The 22,254-nt window shown below is 38.8% G+C and overlaps 1 long non-coding RNA gene across 2 annotated transcripts in view; it reads left to right on the top strand.

Moving 5' to 3' along the window:
• Positions 1-22,254, top strand: part of LOC128314118 (uncharacterized) — a 57,779-nt gene that overhangs the window by 8,129 nt on the left and 27,396 nt on the right. For both annotated transcript variants that reach the window (XR_008295549.1, XR_008295550.1), the window contains exon 2: positions 1,197-1,359. This is a non-coding gene — a long non-coding RNA (uncharacterized LOC128314118). The remainder of the gene's footprint in view (positions 1-1,196; positions 1,360-22,254) is intronic.

Genomic DNA, 22,254 nt, shown 5'->3' with positions numbered 1-22,254 from the left:
CATTTGTGCTTTATATTAACCAGCTGGTGGGGAAAAAAAAAAAAGTTTCCTCATTTTTCACTTCTGTCTTCAGAGCCTAACTCTATTATTCTATTGTGGGTGACTTGTACAGGGTTGTGGAGTAATAAGTAATTTGTTTCAGGCCCTCTTGCATTTTCTGACAAATCCTCTGTTAGATTTTGCTGCCCTGTTAAAGCATTAATCTGAAACGTCCCCCGCTTATGTTAGCAACTGGTGGTGTGACCTGTCACTGCTTAGAGAAAAATCCACAGAAAAAGACATCATATTCCGTGCCTTTTCCTTTCCTTCAACTTTTCCTTTTTGTATAGGCAGTGCTAAAAAAGCTTAGAGCATAACTTGTCTTCCAGGAGGAAACTGTATCGAGACCAGGTTTCATTAGCACTGAATAAAAGGAGTGCTCTGGGAAATCTTGGGAGTCAACTCTTCTTTCCAGGCTTCTCTTCCAAAGCTAGGTCTCCCTGGGATCATACCATATGTGAAAAATAGCTGGGTTTTCTCCTAAGAGGATGCTGTGTGCGCCAAGCACAGAGAGAGCCCAGAGACAGTGGATTTCCTGAGCTGTATCACTGGGGGTGTGCCCCGGACATTGATCAAATATCTGATCAAGTTCTCACATGGCCCCCAAACAAGTATTGGAAGCATTTACATCCACTGGAGTGTGACAATGGCAAAGATAGTTTTCCTGACTTGTCACATATCTCCTCCAGTTCTTCATCACCATCAAAAGGCCTTCAGTTACACCCTTGCACACCTGCAATGTGTCAGGGGAAAACGACTGGGGGAACACGCTTTTGGGGTGTGAAAACAAGAGAATTTCCTTAATTGACATTGTTTTCCGTACCCTTTTAAAGTTTCCACTTGGAAAGTCGCTTACCAGAGAGGGATTTACATATTCCCAGAGATTAAGTTACCAGATGCAATTTTAAAGTATAATGTAAAAATAACCTGCCTGCTATCAGCATTACATCTCTGACAGGAATGCTGTCAGAGAGCAGAACAGTCTGTTAGAAACACTCTCTTTAAATGTGTTTCTCTGCAACTGGTCACTGACGTTGACAGTGATTTCCTGTACAATGTAGGATTTCTCAATTTCACCTTTAATTTCTAAAACAATGTCACTTGCGGTGAACGTGGGTCTTTGTTATAGAGGTAAACGCCCTTCTGTTTCTTTTCAGGGACAGGGAATACGATTGCCTGCGAACACGGGACCGCATCTCCCCAAACGGTTGAGATTTATTAGAAGGACAGCTCCCTGTGGTGCCAGCAAATCTTGAATCTCTGGCAAATAGACAATGTGCAGAGTGAGGAATATCGCCATCACGAATTCACACATTCACAGTAGGTTTTGCCTCATTGTCTTTTAAGTCTTTGGGGATGAACGTTTCTTGCCAATGCTGGTAGTTCAGACTGCCCTCAGGAGCTGTGATATTAAAGGAGAGTCCTAGAACATCAGCCTTTAAAAAAACCCTGAAATGCCCCTCTTCCTTTTCACCTCCTTCAACTAACTATTGTGTTTTCCTCTGTTCTAACTGCTTAAATGCACAGCTATTTTTGTGGAAATTACCATGTCTTTTAAATCATTTGGAACAGTTGGTGTTCTTCTGCTCTCCCACTACTCAAAAATCCGAGAAATCTTGTTCCCCAACATTCTCGCTTTCTTCTGGAAACTTCAAGAATTGAATTAGGAAAGGATTGTGAACTGAGAGATGGTAGAAGGGACTTTAGGCAGACAGAAAATAGAAGGTTAGGATGAGGAAGAAACTCTGTAAGTGTGGAAATAACAAATGTCTCCAATCATATCCAACCATGTACCCACTTCCCTGAGTGACCCTTTTGCACCTTAGTTGTGTGAAAGGAAAATGGCGGGTTTAGCATTTCCATCATCTCTGCCGGGACTCTTCCTAACCCCCATGTATCTCCATTATCAGCCTTACACTTCAGGATGCCTTTTTTTATCTTCAGAAACACAATGTAGAAAATGTTGATTTAAGGTAATGAAAATTCTTGCTGGAATGTAAAGATATCATCGATGAGAAGTAACTTATTAAACCAGTGTTACCCTAGAAAACAATAGGTTATCAGGTTGCCTTCCTTAGTTAACAGAATCCTGGGAGAATGAGATGAAGGAAGGGTCAGCTTTGAAGAATGTTTGGGGGTTTAATTATAAAGGGATCACTTTGTGGGTTGTTATTTTGGAAAGACGGAAGAGAGTAAGGGTAATGCTTAGGAGGAAAAGACAGAGGGAAAGGAGAATATATAAGAGATATTTATTTACTTAAAATCTGAAGGACTACTCTTGTCTTAGTTTTTCATGGATAGGTGGACACATAAACGGAAGTCTTGAAGAATTCAGCATTTATGGAATTAGAAGATAGAAAACTAAAACTACTAATTTCATGTTGCTAAACATATTGTGCTTTTATTCTAAATTGCAAATAGGCAGAAGGGACTGTCCTTGGCTCTTGACCTAGGGAATAGTGTGTAAACCAATTTACGGAGACACGAGGGGTAGCTTCCCTGACTACATTTGTCTATAAACTGAAAGACCAAAATCTGCTTTCCTCTTTACAACTGAAGGAGAATATTGGAGAGAATTCATGTTGGGATTGGAGAAAATTATTTCGCTCACAGGCATCCATCTGAAGCAGTGGTAACCTTTAGTTATTATTTAATAGAATTATGCTAATGAGATAAAGCAAACATGATGATGTCTGGGGTTGTTTGCTTGTCTAATCTAAAAGATAACATGCTTTTGCCATTTTACCGTTTGTCTACAGTGAATCTTTAAAGAAATGAAGAGACGAAAGGTAGGAAAAAAAAAGTTCATTTTCCTGTTGTTATCAGGTTTGGTGGGAAAGAATGTTAAAAATCTAAGCAAAAGTCTAAATCGGGATGATGAGCAGATTCAATATGTCGATGCTTTCTCTTTCCCTGATAGCCAAAATAATTAAGAGTTGGCTGTTTGACATGCTGCAAATGTCACATTTAGTCAATAGAAAACAGTCATTATTACTGTGCAGTGAAGTGTTTCATGAGCAAATGCTGAACAGGTAGAAAAAGGAAATGGACTGTACTTTGATGGAAACACTAAACCTAATCCACAGTAGAAATTGGCAAGTTAAGAACAATCTTCTCAACAAAATCGTTAAAAAAGGAACTGTATGATATTTTATTGTATACCTTGTCTAGATCACTTGGTTAAGTCTGGAGTTATCGAAACACTGTATTTAGAAAGTTAAATTTTTGTTGTTGTTGTTAGGGCAGTGGAGATATTGTAATTGAGATGGTATTAATCATAGAAGTTTTCCAGAAGGCAAGAAAGAGCAGAATACCATTAATTCCATGAATTGTAGATCTTGTTGAAAGCATACCATCTTTCTGTGCAAAATATATTTCCATGAAATCCATACACAGTTCATAAGATGTGTCAAATTAAAAGGCTTCATTGTCAGCTTGGTTTCAGATGATGTACTTCAGTGTCATTTGACAGAGAATCTTGTTAATTATACTCTATTTGACCAGACAGACCAATACAAAATTATAAGTCAAAATGAAAGTGAGGCCTTATTTCTGTCATCCAGTAATTTGTGATTTCTATTTTTTTTTAATATCAAAATTGAAATGACTGCCATTCACTAATTTTGTGTGCCTTATAGTAATACCCTCCAACACCCACTTATAAACTGAGACTCATCCAAATTTAATAGCAACATTTAGGCAAACAGCAGAGTGACATTTTCTGGGACTCAAGTATTTCCTAGTACTGGGTCACAAGTCTTCAGTATCTCCTTCCAATAATAAACATAAAGCTAATTTCCTGTTCTCTCCTGAGTGTGAAATATTTGTCACTCACTTAGCTGTTCCCTTTGGGCCAGAGGACCCAGCCTCATTTAAATGAGTCATTTTGTGAGGTTCTGAAGCAATGTGCTGGTGAAAAAAAGAAAAAAAAAACCTGTTCTAAAAGGGTTGTCATCATGGTTTATACAGCTAATTGATGATGGCAAATCTTAGTGCCCACAAGAGGCAGACACTTGAGTAAAAGTGAGCAAAACAGAGCTGCCACATCCACAGTTTTCATGCAGCTTTCCAATGTGTTTGTTTTAATAACCTATTTTTTAAAAAGAAATCTGTATAAAAACAATTTTTTTTTCTGAAATACAAAGGCAAGAAAACCCAAATTCTTTCTGACTTTGTAAGGTACACAATGATCTGATATGATGTGAAACATCCAGAATATTATAAGAAGTTGAATTTAAGTAGTCCTTAGTGGACCTAGAGCTAGATAGCCAGACCATCTTTCTATCTATAGATGTTTTAATACAAATTTTACTATAGAATTTAAATACTTAAAAGGATTTTAAGAATGAAAATATGTGGGCAGAGGATCTTCTTATCCAGTGCAAAATGGTGACAATATGGACTCCATGGTGAGGAGAGGGAGGGGTTGCTTCCAGTCATCATTATCATCATCAACGCACGCGCACACGCACACACACACCATAATGGATTAAATAGGTCTAGAGCAAGATAATTTAAGATAGTTTACTTTTTCCAAAGTTAAAATCCCTTCCAGTATCTCCAACTGCACTTTCCTTTTCCCATAGTTTCCTTAGAGTTGGCATCTCTCTGGGCCAGACAAAACTGATGGGTAGGGCTTGTCTTTGTATTTTCTGATTTGGTATCATATTTTCCAGGCTTTCTTGCTGTTTCCACTGACAAGATCTCCTCTTCTTTTTTTATTTGTTTTAACGTTTATTTATTATTGAGAGACAGAGAGAGACAGAGCATGAGCAGGGGAGGGGTAGAGAGAAGAGGAGACACAGAATCCAAAGCAGGCTCCAGGCTCTGAGCTGTCAGCACAGAGCCTGACGCGGGGCTCTAACTCACAAACTGCGAGATCATGACCTGAGCCGAAGTCAGACGCTTAATCAACTAAGCCACCCACGTGCCCCAAGATCTCCTTTTGTTTGATGTTGTCTCTTGAGCCTGACATCTTCATCTCAGGCAACATTCTATTCTTCTAACTTCCACCAGACATTATTTGTTCTGTGAGTTCTCTCAAAGTCCTCAAGGGTGACTGAAGACCAATATGGAGTATGATGCTTGGTGCTAAGATTTCAAAGGACACTTATACCTTGGTGTGTTTCCAGGCCTCTATTTTAAAAGGCCATTTGGGGCCAAAGTTTTGTAATCCAAAGGATTGATTCTCATAGCGAAAGTTGCAGATCTGTGGCAAGATGGGTCTTTGTTTCCTTAAAATATGCCTCCTACATGAGTGCCTACTCCACTTGGTCTCTGGGAAGCCACCTTTCCTCCTACTTAAACAGTAACTCACACAGGCTCCTTCCACAATCTGGAATACATCTTCAGTGCAGGTGGGTGGATTGCCCACTGCTTTTCTATGGCAGGAGCTCTGGCCAGGGGCTTCTCAAGAAGCATGACTCAGTGCTAACTTTAGTAAGAGGTCATTGCTGACTCTGTAAAATTTGCAGACACTTAAGGCATCAGCTGTTTTCTTCTCTGTCTTAACAGCTTTATCCTTCCTCGTGCGTAGTTTCATAGAGGAGGCATGATCAGAAGCAGCTAAAGTGACAACAGTGGGTTAACCAGACAATTTCATACTAAATCTTCCTTTTCCTCTACGGCAGACTCTTTTCCAAGTGTGGAGTTGCTGTACACAGGATAGATGATCTCCTAAAATCTTGGAGAGAACATCTTTCAACTGTGTTTGTGGGGAATAAACATGACACAGAAAAAGAAAATCTGGGACACTCTTCTTTCTTGACTGCCTGGTTGCCTGACTTCCAAAAACCAGTTGGAGCTATAAATGTTAAATTTGGCTTAAAGAAGTCCTCAGTCAGAAATACTACCCTGAATTTCGAAAAGGAAAAAAAAAATTAAAACTTTTATTAAAAGTTAATAGTGGTTAAATTTACAAGTCTGTGCGTGTGTAAATTCAACACTTCAATCTGCTAATTTGCCAAGGCATAATTTACTCACAGTCCATAAACAGACGGAGGTGCTCAGAGAGAATCATGTGGTCTTCTCAAAATTTATGGAAGAAGGAAAGAATCAGTTCCCACCTTCAGGGAGTTTGCAGTCTAAGAGGTAAAAAAGATCATGATGTACAATTTGTAAGCAGATACTAGTATAAGCAATCTGGCAAATATTGAGGGGCTTAATTAAGAATTAGGCTTGCAAGTTGGGGCTTCTTGTATTCTGAGATGGGTTGTCTGAATTATTACTTTAATCATGGGAAGGATTTGACACTTTTAGTGGACGAGCTGACAGCTGTTTCCATGATTTGAGCTCTTTAGAAAGCTGTAGGCTCCAGGAGCCTGTGGATTACTGTAGAAAAGTGAAGCTAAAGCAGATTTTATGGGAGTAGGAGGGAGGAGACGCAGAGATTGTGGACGTCAAGGACATAGCGGTTCGTAATTTACAACCCAGATACAAAAGATCTGAGTTTGTTCCAGGGAGATTTTAGAGATATTTAAAGAGAATGGGAAAAATTTCTCCTCTTAGGAAGGCAGTGCGTATTTATTATAGAAAGCTTGTAAACTCTAGAAAGGCAAACATTAGAATAAAAGTTGCTTCTGATCCCACCAAAGGCAACCACTATTAGTGTATTGATATTTATCCTGTACTTTTTTTTCTATACAGATATTTCATTTTTCTTTCATTTGAATGGTATCATTCTTACAAAATGTGCTTTTTGAACTTTTTTTTTCCATTTTACCCTGTCTCCTGAACATCTGAAAAGAGATTTCTGAGGAAAGGGATTTGAGATCAGCTGAATAGGAAAGGAACTAAAGAGACAGCAGCTGGTAACAAAGAAACAGCAACCAAAAATGTCTTACAGTCCACTGGGAACATACATGCCAGGGTGGATCTTATTATTTTATTTTTTTTCAAAGCATTAATGAGTCAATGTCTAGGGGTCAGCAAAGATTTGGGAAGCAAACACTGATTCAGGTCTCAGCTCCTTCCCTTACCAGCTAAGTGCCCTTGACAAATTCCTAAACATCCCTGAACCTTAGATTTAAGAACATTAACTGCACATTTTATTCTGAGTCAGTCTACACTCACATTCTTATCATCACAATAACTTTGTTGGGAGGGAATCAGTAACCATGCTTTCCAGGTGAATAATTAGCAGCTTATAGGGCTATTATTTTTCAACACATCCCAAGCTGCAATCCAGTTCTCTTTCCCCATCATTCTGGGAGTCTCTTGACCTCTTCTCTTGTCTCATGGGGGAAAAAAGGTGCTAAGATTATGTGTGCCCTTTACCTCATTGTGAGTTGTGAGGATATATAACCTAATGCACGTGAGACCTTTTTTTTCTTTTTTAAAATAATTCTTTTTTGCACATGAAACTTTTTGTAAGCTGCTAAGCACAGCAGATAAATTTCATTCTCTTAGGATCTTAAATACTATTTCAAGCTCTCCACTTGAGTGCGTGCTCTGATCTCTCTGTAACCAACCCTTCAGGCATCTGGATCTGTGTAGTCCCAGAGAGGTATATTCAGGTTACCTGAGCACGAGCTTTACCTGGCATATGAGTATGCAGTGGCCCTTTCATTTCTCCCTTTTCCTCAACAGCTGTGCATTGCGACTCAGTAAAAGCTGGTGTCAGCCTGCATACCGATGGCCAACCCAAAATTTCAGCAAGTTAAGACATAGAGTCTGTTGCAATGTGGACAAAAATAAACCACATTCCACACCAAGTCCAGACACTTTGAAGACATCTAAAATGATTTTTAAAATATTGCTTTAGATAAATAAAACTTGAGCTAGTAAAGGAGGCCGTTTCCAGATGTCCAGCCAGGAAACCCCAGGTGCAAGTGAATCAGCAGACGGGTCGTCTCATCTGAGACGGTGCAAGGTCCGTGTGTCCACGCGCAGCCAGGGTGTGGCTGAGCTCGTGGCCCTGCCTTCCTTCAGATGTGGCCCGGCTTGGGCTGATTCAGGGAGAAACACTGCTCATCGAGTCATGAGGCTGTTCTGGAGCTTTGCTGGGCTTTGCTTGGGTAACTTGCCCAGGATCCACAGTCCAGACCTGTAGCTGAGTCCAAAGTGACAGAGCAGGTGGTCTCCTGGGGGTGATGGGGGTGGTGGCAGGGGAGGTGGGGTTGGGGAGTAGCAAGATACTTTTCAAAAGGTTCAGTCAGTGCAGGGAGGTTTTGGAGAAGAATTTAAAATTCATCAGGCTGACCTAAGAACAGACACAAATACGAGGGAGATTTATTAAAGGCCCTCATCTCTGTTTCCACTTGGCCACTTTCATCAGGTAGAGCCACCACTTCCAAGGTGATCTTCCAGCTCACTTGAATAGCTGATTTATATTTTATCCTTGTGAAATTTCCCTTTAAAGTCTGATGTGCTCTTGGCAGCTCATGATCTACTGAACTGGTCCATTCATTCGGGCCAGTCTGTCTTTTGGTGAATAGTTAACAAGCTTTCTGGTGTCACATGCTATGGTAGGCACTGGGCACACGGTGAATAAGAGACACTGACTCTGGGATGTTGTGGTACTTGTCTGTTGTTGTACAACAAATTACCACAAACTGGCTAAACCAGCACTCATTTATTATCTTGCACTTCTGTAGATCAGAAGTCTGGGCAGGGTCCTCTGCTCAAGGTCTCACAAGGCTGCAATCAAGGTATTGGCCAGAACTGCTATCTCACCAGAGGCTTTGAGTTCTTCTCCAAGCTCCGTGGTTGTTGGCAGGAATCAGTTCCTTGCAGCTGTGAAACTCGTAGCTTGCATTTTTTAAGGCCAGCAGGAGAGCGTTTAGGGAACACCTCAGTGCTCTTCTAAAGGGCTCATCTTTCAGTCCAGCCTGCCTAGGATAATAGCTCTTTAATTAAATGAAAGTCAGCTGATTAGGGACCTTAATTACATCTAGAAAATTCCCTCTCCTTTGCCATATGATGATGCATAATCATTAGGGTGATGTCCCCTTCTATTTACAGCTCCTGCCCACACTCAAGGCGAGGCGATTATACCAGGCTTGTATATCAGGGTGTGAGAATCTTGGGAGCTATCTCAGAATGCTATCTACCACAAATATTAAATAGGAAATTGCAGGGAAAAAATATTAAGCGATTAGGACCGGGAAAAATTCTGCAAAGGAGAATTATGGGCTCCTACCAGAGTAAGAGGGGAGCACAGCCTCCTCTGAGGGGCTGGGGAGACTACCTGAGACCTGCAGACGGGCCAGCATCAGCAAGGCCAACATGGAAATGGGTGGGAAAAGGGAGGGAGCAGAGCTGGAGTGAGAGGAGATGAATGGGTTAATAATGGAGCCCTGAAAACAAAGCGAAGTAAAATCAAAGTGAATCTCTGGCCTGCCCTATTATTCCCAGAAAGTGAAGTTGAGCATTTTCCATATGATAGGAAGCAGGCAACAGATGCAAATGTCTCCCCTTTCCACTGCCTGGAACCCAGGGGTGTCTGTCTGTAGCAGGGTCTGGGTTTCTCCTGCAACAGGGATGTGAGGAGCCACCAAAGATCAAGTTCAATTCTAGGAGGAGGTAGCATTGAGCAGGTTTAGTGCATATTTTTCAGTCTGGCAGAAATATCTGTAAGCCTGAACTTTTGGGTGGTTCCATTAATTCCAGTGCTGAATTAGAAAACTAAAGCATCTTTTGTATGTCTTTGAACACTAAGACAGCCCTCTGATCAGAGTAAATGGAGAAAAGAACTTTAAAAATGCATATATTCAATTTGGAAATCAGAATGCTATTGTCAGCAGTCTGACAAAACTAACAGATGGGAAGATTCATGCCCACCCCTTAATAAATATGTGCTGATTTTGGCCAAGAGTTGTAAAATCCCACAAGGTCTCTAATGTACGCCCTCCCCTCTCATCCCAATCAGCCAAATTCAACTCGTTTGCCAAAATAGGGGGAAAAAAGATGAAATGACTAAAAATGACCCCAAAACACATGAGAACCTAAGATGCATGCCAAATTTTAAAATGGAGAGGGTTTTCATTTGATTAAATTATAGGTCTCTTTTCACCAAGCTCCCTTTCTGTAATTTTTAATGAAATGTCTTCTACTGGAAAGATTCTGGAAAGATGAATTGGAATACACGTTTGAGAACTAAACTACAAAAATTATACCCATGGACCAACTTTACCAGAAACTTCAATGGAAGACAAACACACCACAGAGGTAGTAAATCCCTCTTCCTCTCAAATAGGGATTATAGAATAAATGCTCTTTAGAACCTTGATGTCTATGTCACTGTCTGGTAGAAGATATCAAATATATCCCAGATGACCTCCATGTGAAAAAAAGGCTTCTGTGCTAGGAGAATGATAAAATAGCCCTGGGCCATAGTTCTTCCAAAACCCAAGTGGCCTGTCTCTTCTTGTGTCTCACAATGTCACTTTTCCTTTGGACAAGTGGCCAAGACCTTTATTCCCCACCACGTCTTCTTCACTGACCTGTGACATGGGGGTGAACAGACTAGAGACTGATTCTTAGAAGCATCTAGGAATGGCCAGCCATTCCTAGGAAGGCTCTAGGAAGAGTCAGCAGGCAGCCTCTCTTCTTCCAATTGTGTTGCGATGACTAATTCCTAAACACAGGGTTATGAGTCACCCCCAAATTCCCTGAGACCCTGATGACCATGTTAGGTAGGCACAGAGGAGAGACTCTGAGACTCAGCTCAAATCTGCTGTTATTCTGCTAATAGTTCTGCTATTATTTTAAACACCGTTTATAGCAGGTAGTGTCCTCGTGTTGATATTGCAGGCACTATTTTCTTCTTTCTCCTACCAGTGGACCCCATTTACTAAGGTTTTGTTTCCCTAACTCACCTGATCATAAAAATTCCTGGGAGTTGTTCTCAGGATTCTCTTTTGGAGACTCTGATTTAGAGATTGGGTCCAGGGATCTGTATTTTTAACAGACTCTCCTGAGGTATTCTGATAATCAAGTGAATATGAGAAACATCCTACCAGGGATGTTCAACTGAGTAAATTTCCATTCTTTTGCTTCCCCAATAGGATTTTATGGAGAAACATTTGTTAAAAATGTATTTATTCATTTTGAGAGAGAAAGAGAGAGCACGAGCAGGGGAGGGGCAGGGAGAGAGAGAGAGAGAGAGAGAGAGAGAGAGAGGTAGAGAGAGAACTCCAAAAACAGGCTCTGCACCATCAGCACAGAGCCCGACACGGGGCTATAACTCATGAATGGTGACATCATGACCTGAGTCGAAATCAAGACTTGGACGCTTAACTGACTGAGCCATACAGACGCCCCTATAGAGAAACTTTTAAGAGGAAAAGAGTTCCAAGATGGGAAGTTTATGGCCCATAGAATAAAGTTAGAAGTAGGAGGTACCAGCTATTTGTTTTGTTTGATGGGCGTGTCTGAATCATAGATCTGCTAACAAATTTAACTTCCCATGCAATCAGCTTCCTAGCTATAGAGTAAGCTTCTCAATAAATCTGTTAATTCATTCATGCACTCATTTGACAAGCATCTCCTGAGCATTTGGTCTGGGCCAGGCACGGATCTTGGCACTAAGGATACAATGGTGAAAGACCTGGTTCCTCCTTAGGGCACTCATACTCCGAGTAAATTTTAGTCTTTTCTCAAACCGTAGTCCCATATAGTACCAATAAAAATATCGTGTCCTTTTCAGATAACACCCTGGAAAGCATATTGTAGAATCACACATGTGCACAATTCACCTCTTCCAGATATTGATTGAATGCCTATCATGCATCAGATTCTGTTATAGGTACTTAGGGTACACCAGTGAACACAATAGGCAAAGGTCTCTGCCCTCATGGGTCTGGCATTCTAGGGGGAGGATGAGACAGTAGATAATAAACCTAACAAATTCACATCATGTAATGTAAGGGCATTAGTATTATGAAAGAAAAAAATTACTCAAGGAAACAGCCATTAGGTATGGGAGGAGGTAGTCCCAAGAAGGCTCATTTTTGGGCAATGTTTTTAAAAAGATTTGAAGAAGGTCAAGGATTTTGCTGCATACAGTCTGGGAGAAGAGCATGTTAAGCAGAGCAAGCAGCAGAGCAAAGACACTGATCAAGGAGAGACCTGGTGTGTTTGAGGAGGAACAAATGAGAGATAGCCATTGAGGTAATATGGACATGGGAGTGATAAGATCAGCTAAGGCATCCGAGGCCATTTGGAGTGGGATGGGGACACATTGAAGGGTTTTGAGCAGACTGGCATGATGTGACATGTTTTAATAGGGTCACTGATGTGTTGAGATTCAATTGTAAGGAGACAAATGTGGAAAACATCAGAAAACCATTTGGAGAGCATTTGGCAGTATCTAGATCTGGCAAAACTGAAAATGTGAATACCCTAGAACTCAGTAATTCCTTGTTCTCTAGGAGAGAACCCCTCTCAATGTACACAAGGAAATATGTGCAGGAATATTCACTGTGGCAATGTTAGCAGTGACAAAAAATCAAAATAGCCTCAATGCCCATCAATAGGAAAATGAAATTTATAAATTATAGTAGCTCATACAGTGGAATGCTATCGAGCAATTAAAAGGAATGAACTAGAGTTATGTTGTCAAGGTTGGTATATTCCTTAAACATAAAATTGAACAATAAAAATCTAGTTGCAGAAGGATAGTTACAATATGATGTCAAGTTTAAAACACCACAATACTATTTCTTTTATGGCTATGTACATACTTAGTAAAACATTTAGAATATCAATTGAAGACTACCCATTTCATGAAAATAATTGCATCTGGGGAGGGAGGGAGGGCAAAGGGTTTGGGGGAAAGGTATAGAAAGAATTCCAAATATAATCACAATTGTGTTAGTGTATTAGTGTCCATCTTCTCTTCCTTCCTTCCTTCCTTCCTTCCTTCCTTCCTTCCTTCCTTCCTCCCTTCCTTTTTCTCTCTCTGCCTCCCCCACACCTTTCTTTCTTTCTTTCTTTCTTTCTTTCTTTCTTTCTTTCTTTCTTTCTTTCTTTCTTTCATCTTTCTTTCCTTCTTTCTTGTCTCTCGTTAAAAAGACTCATGGGGCACCTGGGTGGCTCAGTCAGTTAAGCTTCTGACTCTTGATTTTGGCTCAGGTCATGATCTCATGGTTCATGAGATTGAGCCCTGCCTTGGGGGGCAATAAGACAGCATAAAGCCTGCTTGGGATTCTCTTCCTTTCTCTCTGCCCCTCCCTGCTCATATGCTATCTCTCTTCTCCCTCTCTCTCTGTCTCTCTCAAAGTAAATAAACTTTGTAAAAAAAGACTCAAACTTTGGAAAATATTAAAACTTCTATATGTTTCATTAAAATGGAATCCATAAAAATCAATAAAATAAATAACAAACAGAAATATTTTATTAAACTAGAGAATAAAGAATTTATTCATTTGGCAATTGATTTCTCTCTTTCTCTCCAAAACAGCGTGCATAATATTTATACATTCCGTGGAGTTTTCATTTTGCCTGTATTTACAATCAAAACTGTAAATTTCCTGTAAGAATTCTTTTAAAAAACATCTTTCTACCTAGAGAATATATACTATTCTTCTTAATATTTAATGATCTTTATAATATTTGAGGTGCATGGCAGCCATCTGAGTTAAAAACAATGCTTGCTGACATGTAACTGGAGCAGAAGGTTTATCCAGCCAGGCCCCCTGGGTTTTTGGACCTGCGGTCACCCATGGGAATGGGCAGTTAGTGGCCCCAGTCTCACAGGCTCAGGTGATTTTTTTCCCTCTACTGTTTGTGGAAACGGGCTGGGAGATTCAGGATCCTTAACTAGTATTTGGATAGCTGTAATGATATTAGCAGAGGAGCAACTTGAGCAAAGTGTATTTTAGCAAGTGACAAGTGTGTTTGCTGTAATATATTGACAATAATTTTTCTTCTTCTCTGTCTCTCTTTTCCTCCTGCCTTTGGAGAAGAGGCTTCTTTTAAAACAAGTGTTCTCATATTGGAGCGTGTTATGGCAAGGAGCCCAGAAGAGGTGGATTTAGTGCACTGAAGTCCTGTTTTCAATTATCTAGAATCCACGAAACCACAGGCTTAGGTTTTAGATGGGCCAATTTAAACGTTTGCCTTTCCAATGTAAATGTATAAAATATAAGCTGTTCAGCAGTACTGGGGTCTTTCGCGTTGACGTGGGTCCCATCTCTCTAGCAGAGCGCCTGCTGCAAGGGCTTATCACAAAAACAGGTTTATAGGGCCTTCATTAATATGTCTGCAAGCTGACTAGAGACTAGAATGTGCAATTCATTTTTCTCTAAGCTATTGCCCACCATCTATATTCAATTTAATATATTTCATTATGCTAATTTTGAAAAGAAGATGACTTTTTCTTCTTATAAGTTCCAGCGCATTTTCCAAAGACAAAGAAAATCTGTTGCCGTTACCAGCGCTTTATTAGATTGTTGTATAAGCATTACCATTTTAATGTAGAAATTTTCTGACTTGAGATAGGAAAGGGAGTGGCACAAACAATGGAAAGATGAGAAAGCGAAAGGCAGAAAAAAGAAAATCATGGCTTGCAGAGCACTGATGGAAGCAACCATGAGTGGGTTTTCTGTTGGGCCCCACCCATGTCGGAGAATCAATAAGTTGGTCTGTGATGGTAGTGGAACATGCCTGAGCAAAATTTGACCTAGCTCTTGCAAAAATGTCCGGTGTTGGGTCTGTGGATTTGCATTCTCTCACTCTCTCTCTCTCCCCCCACCACAAGTTTGTCAAGTTTCATTTTATTTTTTTTTTTAAGTTTATTTATTCATTTTGACAGAGACAGAGATAGTGCAAGTGGGGGAGGAGCAGAGAGAGAGGGAGAGACAGAGAATCCCAAGCAGTCTCCTCAATGTCAGCATGGAGCTTGACACAGAGGTTGGAACTCACAAAATCGTGAGATCATGACCTGAGCTGAAACCAATAGTCGGACGCTTAACCTACTGAGCCATCCCAGTGCCCCATTCAATGTTCATTTTAGATAAACCTACAGGTAAGCTCCATGGAAGCCACCATATTCATTCATGTTTTCTCTTGTAGTTTGGTAGAAAGTAGTTTGGGTCACAGCTCACCTAAATCATGTAATATGTCTGAGAGCATCAGTTTCCTCACATGAAATGGAAGTGATCATGCTTATCCTGTTGACTTCAGACCATTGTCTGAAGAAGTCAGTGGGAATGGTGAAACTACCTGTAAGTGCTGCTGTGATATTTACATTCTCAGTTACATTACTATCAATAATAAAATAGCAATTCAGACCTAATTTATCTCACTAGCACAATGTATGGCCCCATGTCCTGTCCAATAGGGTAGCCATGAGCCAATATAGCCATTAAAATAGGAATGAATTATAAAAGTAAATAATATTTTAAAAACCCAGTTTCTCAGTCACAATAGCTACATTTTAAGTGTAAATAGCTACTGTATTAGATGGCATAAATATTAGGACATTTCCATCATTGCAGAACATTTTGTGAATAGCACTGATCTAAAGTTTTAAGGCACTGACTTTCAATTTGCTTGAATATAGAACTACATACAAGTACCCTCCTTTATTAGCAGGCTGTAGCTATGCATTAGGGAAGATTCTTTTTTTTTTTAAACTAGCTTTGAATCTCAGCTATGATCCATCTAAGTGTAATTTAGAGCCCCAGCAATCATTTTTTTAAAGGTGAGTTTTCTGTAACTCATTGCGACAAACACTGAAGTAATAAAATGTTCTATACATCATAACAAAATCATTCTCTAGCTTTGTTCAGCGGAAACTCATTTAAATCTGATTTACTGTGACTTGGAATTTAAGACTTAAGATGATATTAATGAGCTGCTTTTGGTTACATCATCTTCATGGATTGTCAAACGGAGCCTGCACTGAAGTCACTCAGGACAGGTCTGTTTTAAAATAATGAAATTTACTGTTTCCAAGTAACTTACCAGATAACACAACAGATAGATCATGAGAGGCATGAATTTGGCATTTCTTACCCACTGCTAGCGCGAGCTTGGATGAGTGTTTTGCATAGTAGAGAAGCCTTATAAGAGCATTTAAGGAAAACCAACATGGGGCATGCTCAGTTCATGGATATCAGCCTGAAATGCAGAGATGTTTTCCTTGTCTCATACTTAAGTACTGTTTAATACATCTTTATTACCTTTTTATATTATAAATATATGAGGCATCAGTCATTTGTAAACATTATTTCAGGTTACAAATTAGTATCTTTGGTAACACATGCCTTTCATGTTTACCACTTACATATAAAAAAATCCATGAACACCGATGTAAGATTTCTGACCTTTGTGCTTTGGCTCTATAACAGAAAACTAAATTACAATAGGAGAAAGATTCTCATAAGGTCTTTATCCATTTGTTTATTCTCACAAGAGAGTTTCTACCCCCACTGAATCTATGATCTGAGAGTGTGAAGTCTATGCAGTGAAGTCTATGCAGATCACTGGGTCTTTGGGTCCCCAGAGGAGTCTTTGTGTCCCCTAGGTAGAATGCACAAGGGACTTGATGCTAACTTGTGGTGGGTGCTCCATTCTGGCAAGAAGGCTGGGATACCAAAGAATTTAATCAGGTTTATAAAGAGATGTTTGAGCCAGAGAAAATATGGCAGAGAAACATAGGTAAAGGGGTATTATAGAAGATTGTCTACACAGTGGGGGAAAAGCAAATGCAGGTAATGGTGTGAGAAAATGAGTGGAACCCATAAAGACGATCTTCTTACTTCTTGCTAAAGAACGGGGTGCAAGAAAGATATAGAAAAAACTGAGGAAGCTGGTAATCTTTTATGAGATGCTATGTTCACAAATGGAAAGAGAAGGCAGCACTGAGAAAGAAACTCAAGGTTGTGAAAACTTGAGAGACCAAAGAAGAGAACTAAGAAGTCATTTTTGAATACTGGCTAATACCAAAGATGATTCACACTCTTGGTGTTGATGAGGAAAGGGATAGAGGTTAAAATCAGGGATGATTGTAGCCTTTTCTTCCTTTCCCCCTCCCTCCCTCCCTCCCTCCTTCTGATTCTCCCTTCCTCCCTCCCTTCCTTCCTTCTTTACTTCCTCCCTCTCTTTCTTCTTTCTTTCTTTCTTTCTTTCTTTCTTTCTTTCTTTCTTTCTTTCTTTCTTTCTCTCTCTCTCTCTCTCTCTTTCTTTCTTTCTTTCTTTCTTTCTTTCTTTCTTTCTTTCTCCTTCCTTCCTTCCAACACTTAGACCTCCTGGATGTCATTAGTCTTAGAAAAAGAGCAATTTGAAAATCATCAGAAAAGAGAATATGAAAACTCTACCATTTTCTTAGTGCAATGGCAGTTTTTCACTATTAATCAGTGAAGTCTCAAAAATTGTTCACTGAGTTGATGAGGTAAGGGAAGGAAAGTGTAGTGGGAAACAAAGATTCAAATTTCTTCCAGTTATTATCATGAGCAAAGGACTAAAGAGATATGTTTAGTACAGTAGAAACACTTAACAAATGATTTTGATTCCAGATCAACTAGGTTTAAGAAAAACAGGAAAAACTGAGATGCTCAAATGAATTGCTCACTGTGTGGCCCCAGGAGGACATGAGACCTCCTAAGTGGTTATCTTTGTATTTTTTTTAAGAAAACATTTAATAGAGATGAATTTCTCCTTGTCAATAAGACATACTGAAACAGAGAAAAATTTTGATCAAGGCAAAATTAAAAGCACAATATTAATCATGAGGATAAAACTAAACATTTAATGAAATGTTACCTAACAAATGTTATAGTAATATGATGATTCACTGAAATAAACTGAGTAGATTCAATTATATTCAATTACATTCAATTATAAATATATTTTATAAATATCTTAAGACTCTCATGGTGACGTGAGAAATCAAAAAATTATTAATAAGATTGTGGGGTATACTTTTGGAAGAGGAGTTTTTGAGATGTTTCTTTTAATAACAAAATGTGAACTATTTTAAACTTTGAGGAAGTTCAAAGAATAATGTAATGAAAAAAACCAAAGTATATAATTATTTGTATTTTAAAAAATATAAAGTTTTGTTTTGTGTACTTTTGATCTTTATGTGAAAGATATGGGGGGCATCTGGGTAGCTGAGTTGGTTAAGCATCAAACTCCTGATTTCAGCTCAGGTCATGATCTCACGGTTCCTGGGATCAAGCCCCTGCATCGGGCTCTGTGCTGAGAGTGCAGAGCCTGCTTGGAATTCTCTCTGTCCTTATCTCTGCCCCTCCCCTGCATCATGCTCACTTTATCAAAATAAATAAATAAACTTTATTTTATAAAAAAGAAATAGTACTGGGAGCACTATTTTACATACAATTTTTTATGGTCAACATTTTAATTTTTTTATTTTATTATTTTTTAATATGAAATTTATTATCAAATTGGTTGCCATACAACACCCCGTGCTCATCCCAACAGGTGCCCTCCTCAATGTCCATCACCCACTCCCCTTCCCTCCCACCCCCCCCCCATCAACCCTCAGTTTGTTCTCAGCTTTTAAGAGTCTCTTATGTTTTGGCTTCCTCCCTCTCTAACTTTTTTTTCTTCCCCTCCCCCATGGTCTTCTGTTAAGTTTCTCAGGATCCACATAAGAAGGAAAACATATGGTATCTGTCTTTCTCTGTATGACTTATTTCACTTAGCATAACATTCTCCAGTTCCATCCACGTTGCTACAAAAGGCCAAATTTCATTCTTTCTCATTGCCAAGTAGTATTCCATTGTGTATATAAACCACAATTTCTTTATCCGTTCATCAGTTGATGGACATTTAGGCTCTTTCCATAATTTGGCTATTGTGGAAAGTGCTGCTATAAACACTGGGGGTACAAGTGCCCCTATGCATCAGCACTTCTGTATCCCTTGGGCAAATTCTTAGCAGTGTTATTGTTGTGTCATAGGGTAGATCTATTTTTAATTTTTTGAGGAACCTCCACACTGTTTTCCAGAGCGGCTGCACCAGTTTGCATTCCCACCAACAGTGCAAGAGGGCTCCCGTTTCTCCACATCCTCACCAGCATCTATAGTCTACTGATTTGTTCATTTTAGCCACTCTGACTGGCGTGAGGTGGTATCTGAGTGTGGTTTTGATTTGTATTTCCCTGATGAGGAGCGACGATATGCTCAACATTTAAAAAGATTTGCCTTTATCTTTCTCTCTCTCTCTACCTTTCTCCCCACTCTCTCTCCATCTCCCAGCCTCTCTTCTCCCTACCTTTTTCTCTGTCTCTGTCTCTTTGTCCCTCTCTCCCTTGCTTAACTCCTAATTCTGGCAGTCAGAAGTCTAGAATCAAGGTATTGGCAGGGCCATGCTCTCTCTGAAGTCTCTAAGGGAGAACCATCTTTGTTCTTCTAGCTTCTGGTGTTTGATAGCAATCCATAGCATTCCTTGGTGTGTAGACGGCACCACTCCATTGATAGGGATATGATCTCCCTATGTGTCTTCACATTGTCTTTCCTCTGTGTCTGTTTCTCTGTCCAAATATTCCCATTTTCAAAGGACACGAGGTGTGTTATTAGGGACTGCCCTAATAACCTAATTTTAATTTGATAATCTCTTCAAAGACCCTATTTCCAAATAAGCTTACATTCTGAGGTACTGAGGATGAGGCTTTTTTGTGTGTGGGGAGTGGGGGTATACATTTCAACCACAACCAATAGTTACTGTTTTATTCTTATTTTCTCCTTCCTCTTATCTCAATTTGGCAGTTGATGGTTTTCTAAAAACTGGTTTTTCTCAACTAAGTTTTCCTATTATTAGCATAAAATTGTGATTTTTCTAAATCTCCATTTTAAATGTTAGAGTTTATTTGTTCTTTCTTTGATTTTTCTTGATTGATCTTGCCAGAAGTATGTTTAGTTAGTTCACCTTTCTAAAGAATCACCTTTAGATATTCTTGATTTTCTCTTTAGTATTTCTTTATTTCATTTTGGAGGAAAAAAACCAACCTTAACAAGAGCTCTCTTCTGGTGTAACTGACATATAATAAATTACACATGTTTAAAGTGCGTTATTTGATAAGTTCTGACACCTATTATCTATCTTCTAACTATCATCTCTCTATTGATCTATTGATCATCTATCTTTATGTATCTGTGAAACCATCACTACAGTCAAGATAACAAACCTATCCCTAAAGTTACTTAATGTTCCTTGGCAACCTTCCCTTCTGTCAAATATGCCATTCCAGGCTGCCACTGATCTGCTTTCTGTCATATCAGAATATTATATAAATGGAATCACACAATGTGTACTCTTTTCGTGTAACATATTTCAATCAGCATAGTTATTCTGAGACTCTTCATGTTCTTTATGTTCAATAATTCTTTTTATGTGGAGTAGTATTGCATTACATAGATATATCATTCACTTGTTGATGGACATTTGGGGTGTTCCTAGTTTTTGACTATTACATATAAATCTGGTAGGATGTGTGAACAAGATTTTTTTTTTTTAACTAGCTTTAGTTTTTGTGGAGTGGTTTTAGATTCACTGCAAAATTGAAACAGAAAGCATAGAGTTCCCAGAGTAACATTTGTTACATTGGTGAACCTACAATGACATAACATTATTACCCAAAGTCCATAGCTTACACCAGGGATCACTCTTGGTGCTGTACATTCTATGGCTTTTAATAAGTACATAATGACATGTATCCACCATTATAGTATCATACAGAATAGATTTACTGCCCTAACAATAATCCCTTCCTATGCCCAGGCAACCACTGATCTTTTTACTGTCTCCATGTCTTTTCTTTTCCAGAATGCCATATAGTTGGAATAATACAGTATGTAGCCTTTTCAGATGGCTTCTTTCACTTAGTAACATGCACTTGAGTTTCTTCCATGTCTATTTATGGCTTGATAGCTCATTCCTTTTTAGTGATGCACAATACTCCATTGTCTGGATGTACTGCAGTTTATTTATCCATTTGCCTACTGAAGGACATCTTGGTTGCTTCCCAGTTCTGGCAGTTATGAGTAAAGCTTCTATAAACATCATGTGCAGATTTTTGTGTGGACCTAAGTTTTTAACTCATTTGGGCAAATACCAAGGAGTGTGATTGATGATCATATGTTTAATTTTTTAAAGGAACTGCTGAACTTTCTTCCAAAGTGGAATCCATTTTGCATTCCCACCAGCAATGAATAAGAGTTCTTGTAACTCCACGTTATCACCACATTTTGTGTTTTCAGTGATTGGATTTGGGCCATTCTAATAGGTATCTAGCGGTGCAAGAGTCTTTTTGTGGACATATATTTTTTCTTTTAGCTAAATACCTATAATTAGAATGCCTGGATCATATGGCAGATGTATTTTAAAAATTAAAAAAACTGCCAAACTGTTTTCCAAAGTGGTTTTATCATTTATATCCCCACCAGAAATCTATGAGGGTTCCAGTTACTCCACACCCTTGCTAACAGTTGGTATGACCAGCCTTCTAATCTTAGCTCTTCTAATAGGCAAGTAGTCGTGCCTCATTGTGGTCTTAATGTGCACTTTCCTCATGCTCATGATGTTGAGCATCTTGTCATGTGGTTATCTGTCATCCGTATATTACATTGGGTGAAGAATCTGTTCAAATTTGGTGAAGTGCTGCCCTGCCAGGATTTTGAATGGAATTGTGTTGAGTCTATACATCATTTTGGAGAGGATTAATATCTGAAGAATATTGACTCTTTTAATCCATGCTCACATCTCTTTTCATTTAGATCTTCTTTAATTTCTCTCAGCAATGTGTTTTAGTTTTCTTTGTGTTGATCTTGCACATCTTTTGTTAGACTTCTCTCTAAGTAGTTTATATTTTTGAGGCTAATATAAATAGGATTATTTTTAAATGTTAATTTCTGATTGTCTGTTGCTAACGTATGGAAATGCAATTGATTCTTTCTAATATATTGCTTTCTTGCTTTATTTACTTTCCTGCCTCCTGCTGGATTGTTAGTAAATTATTTTCTTTGCCATCATCATTATTATTTTAAATCTGCTCTTTGGAAGCTATAAAGTCTATTCCAATGTTTGTATTAGTTTCGACTCTTATATTTTTAGCATCTATGTTTGGGGCTTTATTGTTTCTCTCCAGAAGCCTGCTGTATGTCAGATTAGGTTTCCTTTGTAGGTAATCTTTTTTTTCTGATAGTTTTTCATATATATATATATATATATATATATATATATGTATGTGTGTGTATATATACGTATATATACACACACATATATATATACGTATATATACACACA

This window comes from Acinonyx jubatus, chromosome C1 (assembly GCF_027475565.1).
Source record: "Acinonyx jubatus isolate Ajub_Pintada_27869175 chromosome C1, VMU_Ajub_asm_v1.0, whole genome shotgun sequence".
Lineage (NCBI taxonomy): Eukaryota > Metazoa > Chordata > Mammalia > Carnivora > Felidae > Acinonyx > Acinonyx jubatus.
The sequence above is the reverse complement of the archived record's forward strand: the minus strand, read 5'-3'. Positions and strand labels throughout refer to the sequence as shown.